This window comes from Sceloporus undulatus, chromosome 2 (assembly GCF_019175285.1).
Source record: "Sceloporus undulatus isolate JIND9_A2432 ecotype Alabama chromosome 2, SceUnd_v1.1, whole genome shotgun sequence".
Taxonomy (NCBI): domain Eukaryota; kingdom Metazoa; phylum Chordata; class Lepidosauria; order Squamata; family Phrynosomatidae; genus Sceloporus; species Sceloporus undulatus.
In genome coordinates, this window is record NC_056523.1 from 282,743,186 (window position 1) to 282,752,316 (window position 9,131).

General features: G+C 43.8%; 1 long non-coding RNA gene across 1 annotated transcript; it reads right to left on the reverse strand.

The window, feature by feature from the left end:
- Window positions 1–850: 850 nt before the first annotated feature.
- LOC121924040 lies at window positions 851–8,721 on the reverse strand. Its single transcript, XR_006102513.1, has 3 exons — window positions 8,626–8,721; window positions 7,435–7,546; window positions 851–1,667 (listed from the first exon to the last, which is right to left on the reverse strand). It is a non-coding gene; the product is annotated as an uncharacterized LOC121924040 (long non-coding RNA).
- Between the last annotated feature and the right edge of the window lie 410 nt (window positions 8,722–9,131).

The following is a 9,131-nucleotide window of genomic DNA, read 5'->3' on the forward strand; positions in this document are numbered from 1 at the left end:
TTTATCAAGGCAGGTGGTTGTTCTTTGTGCTCATTTACTTGGCAGCAAGGACCCTTCAACTGAGTGCTTATTTCTTCTGAGTTAACATACATAGACTTACATGTATGTAGCAGAGGTATGTGTAGAGGGAACACTTGTCATGTGAATGCATTTCAAGTTTGTTTCTTTTTAATCATCCACACCACCCAACTCACCTCCCTAAGCCAATGCTGCTTAGCAGAAAGATATTTCCAAAAGTTGGTTTCAGCACATTGTTTCCCCAGAGGAAATCTGTCTGCAACCACCTCCCACACACAAAAATCCCCAAACAAACAAACAAACAAACAAACAAAAACGACTGTTCTGAAATAAAAAGCTTGAGGTCTGAGAAGGAGGCAAGAAAAGGGACCAAGCTGAAATCTGACAAAGAGCAGACAAGCAAAAGGCCTGTTGCTCTCTGGAAAGCCTTCTTAAGCCATTTTGGCTTCCAACACAGCCTCTGGGAAGGACAGAGACTCGGGTCTCAAAACTCCAGTTCTTGAGTGATTGGGATCCTATCTTGCTCACTCACCCAGGAGCAAACACAACAGAACTGGATTGTGCCTTTTACTGGAAGAAGAAATGTTTTCTCCCCTGAAGGGCTCCATCCTTGACTTTCAAGGAAGGGACTTGTGGGATTGATCTGTAGGGAGAGGAGGGGTATAAATTAATAAATTAATTATTATGTTTTCTGACCCCCCTCCCCTTGTGTTGGAGCATTAGTATCAATGCTTGTTTAGTAAATCTATGTTTTCTTTCCTTGAGAAGGGTGTGTATGTCTTCTAGCAGGAACATTGATGTATATCTCTATGGTCATTTGGTCAGTGTCGCTTTTGAAGAGGTCACTTCCCAGACCCCTCTCTTTTCTGGGGGGGGGGGGTCAATAAAGTTTTTTGCCCTCTTGTTGTCTGTCTTCCTATCTCTGCTTTCACCAAGCATAGAGGCAGAAATCAAGTTATGCTACTAAAGATGTTTTTCCTTCTTACTTAACCACCCGAGAGTCAGCTCTAGGAACTCTTCTACCAAGTATAGTCTTCTCTACTGATCAGTGATTTTGGAGGACCTAGAAGTAAGCAATAAAGTAAGTTTCTTTTTACCTACCAGTATATCCTGTTTATTTACCAAATACTTGTGGAGTGCATGCTTGTTGCTGTGTTGTTGTTGTTGCTGCTGCTGCTGCTAAACTGATGTAACCACAAATAACCAAACCATAATTCTATGGACCTCTCCAACCTGCCCCCCCCTTAGAAGCATGGGACTACATCTCCCATCATCTCCACCCATCATGGTGGCTCAGACTCTTGGGAGTTGAGGGCCACCACAACTGGGGGGGGAGGGAAGCCAGCAGATCTGAGCGGTTTCATGGCTGTGGATGATGGGAGTTGCAAGTAAGGATTCTCTGGAGGATGGGAGTAAGGAATGTTAGCAAGCGCCTAGGGACTGAGGAAAGTGGGACTGGTTCATCTGAGCTGAAAGTTGGCAAAACTGCAGACCAGCTAAAGCTGTACCTCCTTGTGTAGGAGCCATTAATTCACATCGATGGGATTTAGTTCTGAGGAGTGGATTGCCTCGGATTGCACTGCAGCTGGACAGACCAAAGGAGAGGACCTTCCTTCAGAACCAGATTTTGATGCTCATTCTTCATGTTTCTATGGAGAGAAAGAGATGGACCCAGGGAAGCGTGGGTTCTTCCTTCATTGGAAGTCTCTACCAGACCCAGCATCTTTTCCCTTGGAACACATTTTGCGAGGTGTTTTTTTTAAAAGCACGATCGCCCCAGAACTAAGGTCCAAAAAACACTGCAGAACTAATCCAGTTTGAGACCGCTTTAACTGCCCTGGCTCAATGCTAGGGAATTCTGGGAACTGTACTTTTGTGAGAAATTTAGCCTTCTCTGTCAGGTGCCACAATAAACTACCGTTCCCAAAATTCCCTAGCATTGAGTCAGGGCAGTTAAAGCAGTTTCAAGCTGGATTATTTCTGCAGTGTGTTTTGAACCTAAATCTTGGATTCAGTGAGAAAGAGAAAAGCCTTACCTGAAAAGTCCTTTAACTTCGACTGCGTTTTTAACCCACCTAGGACCCAAGTGGCTTGGCTTTTAAAAGCCACTTTAAACCCAGCTGCTTTGACAGGGATGCAGCAATAACTGCCCCGGCTCCATGCGGTGGAATTCTGGGAATGGCCGTTTGTTGCGGCGCGGAGTGAAAGCGGTTTCTTTCTGTAGTGTGGATGCAGCCAAAGACTCTCCCTGCTTCTGTTTCCCTTTTTGCATTTTTACTCCACATCTTCCTTGGAGTCCCACTCCCCAGTCTCTCCTGCCATCCCCTCCTAAAGTTAGTTAAACACCAATTCGGACTTAGCGATAGTAGCGAGTGGGACTTGCGTTTATTAGGGATGGTTTTAACCCTCAAGTTCTTTGGCATTCCCAGATATAGATATATAGATATAGATATTCCTCCATTTTCTGGCAACAGATTCAACCTAGACAATGAGGAAATAGAAATAGTGAAATAATTTTCCTTCCTGGGATCAAATATGGATCAGAGGGGACTGCAGGCAAGAAATCAGAAGAAGACTAAGAACGGGGGATGCAGGTAAGAAAGAACTAGAAAATATCCTAAAATGTAAAGACATAGGACTGAGCAGGAAAGTTAGAATCAGACAAGCCACTGCATTCCCTGTTACCATGCATGGATGTGAGAACTGGACCGTTAAGAAGAGGATAGGAAGAAAATCCATTCATTGGAGATGTGGTTCTGGAGAAGAGGATTCACCCCACGGACAGCCAAAAAGACAAAGGAAAGGGTCCTGGAGCAGATGAAGCCAGAGAGCTCCTGGAAGAAGGCAAGGTGACCAAACTGAGGCTGTCCTACTTTGGACACATCATGAGAAGGAAGGGCTCATCGGAAAAGACCATAATGCTGGGAAAAGTGGAGGGAAATAGAAAGAGAGGAAGGCCAGATGGATGGACGCTATGAATTTGCAAGACCTGAGCAGAGCAGTGGAGAAGAGGGAGTCTTGGAGATGTCTCATCTATAGCGTCGCCATAGGTCGAAATCTACTCGATGGTGGATAACAACAACACACACACATATAGTCTACATATGTTTTGGGCAGTGCCCACCCGATGGCCTGAGTCCCTCCGCAAGGTTGCTGTCACCCTCCGAAGGTGCTGAAGTCAGCCCCCAAGTTGCCTAAACGCCGTTGCAGAGGAAAGGAACCAGTTTTGTAAGATTACCACTGCTACTACAGCGATTTTTTTTTTAAAAAAAACTTACTACAGGTAGTTCTTTTATCACTTTCAGGCGATGTGTCTTTTTTTAAAAGGGGGGGGAGAGAAAATGTCTTGCTCAAATGATCTTTGAATGTGGGGCGCTTCTGACGCATTAGGAGGGCATGATTTGAACCTATGACAGATGTAAGGATGGAGTCAGTCCCTGAAAAATCGTCTTGTCTGGGGACTGGGGTTCGAGTGAAAGCATTAAAGCATTAAAACCACCGGCAGCGATCTCTTCCAGCACACACACACACACACACACACACACACAAGTTTCTTTTAGACTACAATTCCCCCGCCGGTCCAAAAGGAACTTTTCCAAGCTGGTGGTGAAATAGTGAAGTAGTCAAAAGTCGGGCATGCTGGGGATGGTCCTGGGGAAATGGTCTAAGAAAGGTCCCTTTTGAAAGCTCTGGGAAAGTCCAAGATGGTTTAGGGACTAAGGCCTTTTTTTTTTTTGGGGGGGGGGGAGCTGTTGTCAAACAAGGCAACTTTCACAAAGTCGGGTTGCGATCCCATTCCAGGCAGATCATTCGTAAGACTTTTCTATGAGAGCTGAGACTTTCTGTTTCCTCTGTTTTCTCAGAGCCTTGTAGCCATTTATGTATAATTTAAAGCCTTAGGAGTTGTGTGTATGTTTCTTCCTTTCGTTTTGGATACTTCCCCCCCCCCCGACGCGCATTGTCTTCTTTCTCTTCTGGCTGCATCCACACTGCAGGCGTAATCCGGTTTGACCTCGCTTTGGCTGCCATGGCTCCATGCGGTCGGATTTTGGGAATGGCTATTTAAGCATAACCTTAAATTACCTCTCTCTTTTTTCTTTTTAAAAATAAATATCAGAACTCTTTTGTGCCCCGGCAGAGAAAGACATCCCGCAACAGCAATTGCCAGGCATCCTAGGGATGCCAAAACACACTGCGGAAATAATCCAGTTTGGGACCGCTTTAACCGCCTCGGCTCAGGGCTAGGGAATCCTGGGAATTGTCGTTTGTTGTGGCCCTGAGAGAGAGAAAGATGGATGTCTCGCAAACACTACACTTCCCCGAATTCCCTAGCATTGAGCCAAGGCAGTTAAAGCGGTTTCAAACTGGATTATTTCTGCAGTGTGTTTTGGACCGTCAGGACATGAAAAAGTTAGGGTTGGGCTTGGGTTTGGAGTAAAAGTATTAAAACCACCCGCATTAGTCTCTTCCAGCACAAATAAAATAAAATAAAAATAAAAATCACTTCTGTAACTTTTTTTGCTGGTCGAAGAGACTTCTGGCTTTTAATAGGATCGCAGGGTGGGCACTTTTTCCATTTAGTCCGAAATAAATCTCTCCTTGGGATCAACGGGATCCTCTCGCTTGTGGATCGAGGAGGGTCGAAATCGCTGGACTACAACCCTAGTTATGTATTTATTTCGTTTGTACGCCGCCTTTCTCCCAGAAGAGGGACCTAAGGCGGCTCACAGAAAAAAAACACTTTTTAAAAATTTAGCCAAGCCTGAAATCTTCTCGACCAGAAAAAAAGTTACAGGAAAAGTTATTTTTATTTTATTTTATTTTATTGTGCTGGAAGAGACCCTGCAGGTGGTTTTAATACCTTCACTCCAAGCCCAAGCCCAGATGCTGGCGAAACGTCAGGAATGAAGTCTTCTAGAACATGGCCACAAAGCCCGAAAAAACCCACAAAAAGCTATGGATGCCGGCCATGAAAGCCTTCGACTTCACGTAATTTTAAATTGTTTTTAAAAAGTACAATAAAATTTAAAACGGTTTAATATCATCTAAACCAACAGTATAAAATCACATTAAAATATATACAAAAATGTAAAAGGCACGACTAGAGCACAGTCCTAGGCATGGAACAAATGTGTCTCCTAAAACAAATGGCTAAGATGGCAACTTTGGGAAAACATCGAAACTGCTGAGGGCTGGTGGGTGGGAGGAATACAGAAATTCACCCCTTTTCTTTTCTTTTTAAATAAATTACTAACAAAATCATAATCGGGCCTCGATTGACATTCTGGATGGAATATTTGCAGAGGAGGTGTAAACGTAGTAGTAGTAGTAGTAATAATAATAATAATAATAATAATAATCAATTTGCATCGAAGCACTATCTTCAGCCAAGTGTTCCTAACTTTAACGTTTCCACCCTCAATCTCTGTAAACCATGAATTTCCCCCACTCCTGCTTTGTTTTCCACCCAGGAATAGCTATGAGGTTAAAAGACCCTAAAAAGCAAACTCTTGTAAAAAAAAAAAAAAAAGACAACTCTGTCCCTAAACCAAGAATATTTGCTGCCCGTCCTCTACAGATTAAGGTCCAAAACACACTGCAGAAATAATCCAGTTAGAGACCGCTTTATCTGCCCTGGCTCAATGCTTGGCAATTCTGGGAACTGTAGTTTTGTGAGACATCTAGCCTTCTCTGTCAGAGAGCTCTGGGACCCACAATAAACTACAATTCCCAGGGTTCCCAAAACTCAGCCAGGGCAGTCAAAGCGGTCTCAAACCGGATTATTTCTGTAGGGTGTTTTGGACCTAAATCTCACTGAATTTAGGGTGTATCTACATTTGAAGAAATAATCCAGTTCGACACCACTTTAACTGCCACAAGTGCTATGGAATCCTGGGATTTGTAGTTTTTTGAGCTATTGAGCCTTCCCAATCTGGTGCCCCACCAAACTACAAAGCCCACAACTCCATAGCATTGAACCATGGCAGTTGAAGCTGTGTCAAACTGCTTTATTTCTAGAGGGTGGCAGCAGCATTGCATTCAGTGGAACTTCAACTGCAATATTGCATTCAGCGTTGAATGCAGTGAGACTTCACCTGCAAATTGCATTCTACATTGAATTCAGTGGGACTTTATCTACAGCATTGCATTCAGTGGGACTTCAACTGCAATAAAAGTGAATTTATCTGCAACAAATGCGATTAGGTGCCTCACACTGAATTCACGTTTATTGCTGATGAAGTCCTACAAAGTCCAATGGCATTCAGCCCCAGCGAAACGTCGGATGATCTCGAAGATCCCTGAATGGGATTTAGGATTTGACAAGAACCACGTTTTGCAAAGGGACCCTTCTTTGTTTAACGCCGAAGGGACTGTAAAAAACATCTGCAGTTTTGAGAGGAAGCGCCATTGAAATGAATGGGACTTGCTTTAGGGACCCCCCCACACACACACACGCACATATTCATGATCTGACAAGAAGGTCAGGTACAGTACCCCAACACACACACAAATACCCTATTATGATGGCAGGTTGTTGAATCATAAAAGTCTTTGGGACAAATGTTTTTCTTCTGCTTATAACCATCCTTACCTGTCCTGAACCTGCGTTAATTCCGACTTTTCTTCATCAGCGCAGAGTTTAGGGAGGGTTCTCTAAACCTTATGCTTTTTCTTCTAGGGCAGCAACTCTCAACAAGCCTTAATAGCAATTAAGCAATCTTTTTTTTAACGCTCACCTCTCTTCATAATAATAATAATAATAATAATAATAATAATAATAATAAATTGCAAATAGGGCAAAATAAAGATCAGGATCCAGCTAGTCTTGTCAGAGCCCCTTCTTTCAATGAAGCCCCACTGAAACCAATAGGACTTTCGGGGGCTTTCCAATTCTCCAGTCAGACTTAGGGCTCATTTTTAATTCTTGCAGTTAAAGAAGAAGGCAAACTCGGAGAGAAATGGTCTATTTTTTTCCAGTGGCATTTCATTTTTTAAAGTCGGTGCCTTGCTTGGATCGAGAGGGAACCCGACCTCAGGACTTGGATCCCAAACTGATCCCAAACTGGTTTACTTGTTGGAAGCAGCAACCCCTATTCAGTTTCCTGGAGATCATCTTTAAGATCCTGATTCAGAAGCGACTTCCATTTCGACTCAGCAGGACTTTGGGCTTTTCCTGCCGGCTTTACAGGGATAAATTGATCGATTCGGCATCATTGGCCGGCTTTATGAGAAACCAGAACTAAATAAAGGTGGATGGGGTTTGTTTCGGACGCTGCCAAGGGTGGCACTGGACCCGATCTGGCCAAACTTTCCCCACTTTGGAAGCCCCACTTTCTTTTCAAGCAGAAAAATCTCAAAGGGCCGGTGTGTGTTCATTTTTTCCCCTCCGTAAATATTGCAAGCTGGAAATCCTACCTTGAGAGTGTATAGATGTTGCAGGAAAACGAGAGAGGCGGTAACTACTTTTTTGCGTTGCTTTTTCTTGATGCAGGCTTATTATAGCGGATGTCCCAACTTTTCTTTTTTGCTTTCGGGAACCGTTCACCAGAGGGAAATTTGAACAACAACAACAACAACATCATCAACAACAACAAATGTACAAAAATATAAGAAACAGGCAGTTCTCGAAGGGGAATTACAATTGAATCAGTTCCAAAGCGTTTCCTCCTCGAACAAAAAACTCAGCCAGCAGAACAGTTCGATCCATAAATGTTTCAATAATAATAATAATAAAAAGTTTGATAAAGTTAACCTCCTGAGGCCCCATCCCTTGAGGGAATGACTCAAAAGGAAGCCCATCTGAGTCCGATGGGGTTTACTTTTAAGTAACCGTAGGATATAATTGCAGCTGATCTGATTTTAAAGCCACTTTCTCCTTCCCCTTCCCTTCCCCTTGAGATAAAATAACGATCCCCTTATTATTTTTTGGGAGGCAGAGTCAATTTCAACGTGTTAAAAATCAATGAGCGATTGAGATCTTTAAAACAAACAAAAAGAAAATCCTCTAATCTCATTTGCTAAAACTGGGGACGCAAGGAATCAGTTCAGTCCAGTAATTCCCTTTGCTGCACTGGATTATTAATACACGTTTTCCTCTGGTGTTGGAAGGAGTGGGTTTTTTTCCTTTCTAAAAAAGAAAATCAAGGCAGCCCTGAATGGGAAAGGTAAGGGGCACCATCCAGCCAAAGTTAAGGATGTTAAATTCCCTGGTTTGCGGATCAGGCTGCATCTGCATTGCATAAATAACTTGGTTTGAGATCGCTTTAAGAGGATGGAGCCCTGGCACTTAAAGTGGTGCCAAACCGGGTTATTTATGCAATGCAGATGCAGATGCAGCCTGACGCTGCTGAACTCACCGACTCAAAAGAGGAGATTTTAGGAGCGCCACAGGATGGCTGGGCATTTCATAACCCACTTGGCACAATCCTCTCTATTCAGAAGAAAGTCCCACTGGATTCAATGGGGTTTCTTTGCCAAGTCAATAAGCACAGGATAGCAGCCTAACGCCACTGCTATACAAAAAGTATTTGGGATTAATTTTAATGGAGGCCAGTGGGAGTTTCTGGAGGTGAAGCTTCACGGGGCAAAGCAGGTGAAAAGCTCTACCTTTTCCAACCAGGACTCACTCCTGATGTTGAACTGGATCCCCTTCTTCCACTCTAGGACCTCATTGAAATCAACGGGGCTGCCCTCCTATAGTCGTTAAGGAAGAAATTGACCCCTCTTCCAGAATGAGCAGATGTTCTCACGGCAAAGGAGGAGAAGGTACCATTAAATGTAGGGTATTTAGTGGGAAAAGGGAGGACTTGGCCAAAGGAAAGCTCCAAACACTCCTGGAAATGTCAAACCCCTGTTTCTCGGTCCTGCTCCACAAATGGAGGACGTTTGGGAAGTCCTCCCGGACAGAAGGCTGAAATGGGGGAACATGTCCTGGAAAAGGAGGACGCCTGGTCACCCTGCCATTCCTCCTCCCATTCTTGGCAGGTTAATCTGCTTCTGACCTCGGCAGAAATAGTCAGTCAGGCGGAAAGCGAGTCGGTGCAGAGTAAGATGGTAGCAGGGTGCCCTGGATCAACAACTTTGTTAATGTCTAGGGCTGCATCCGCACTGCA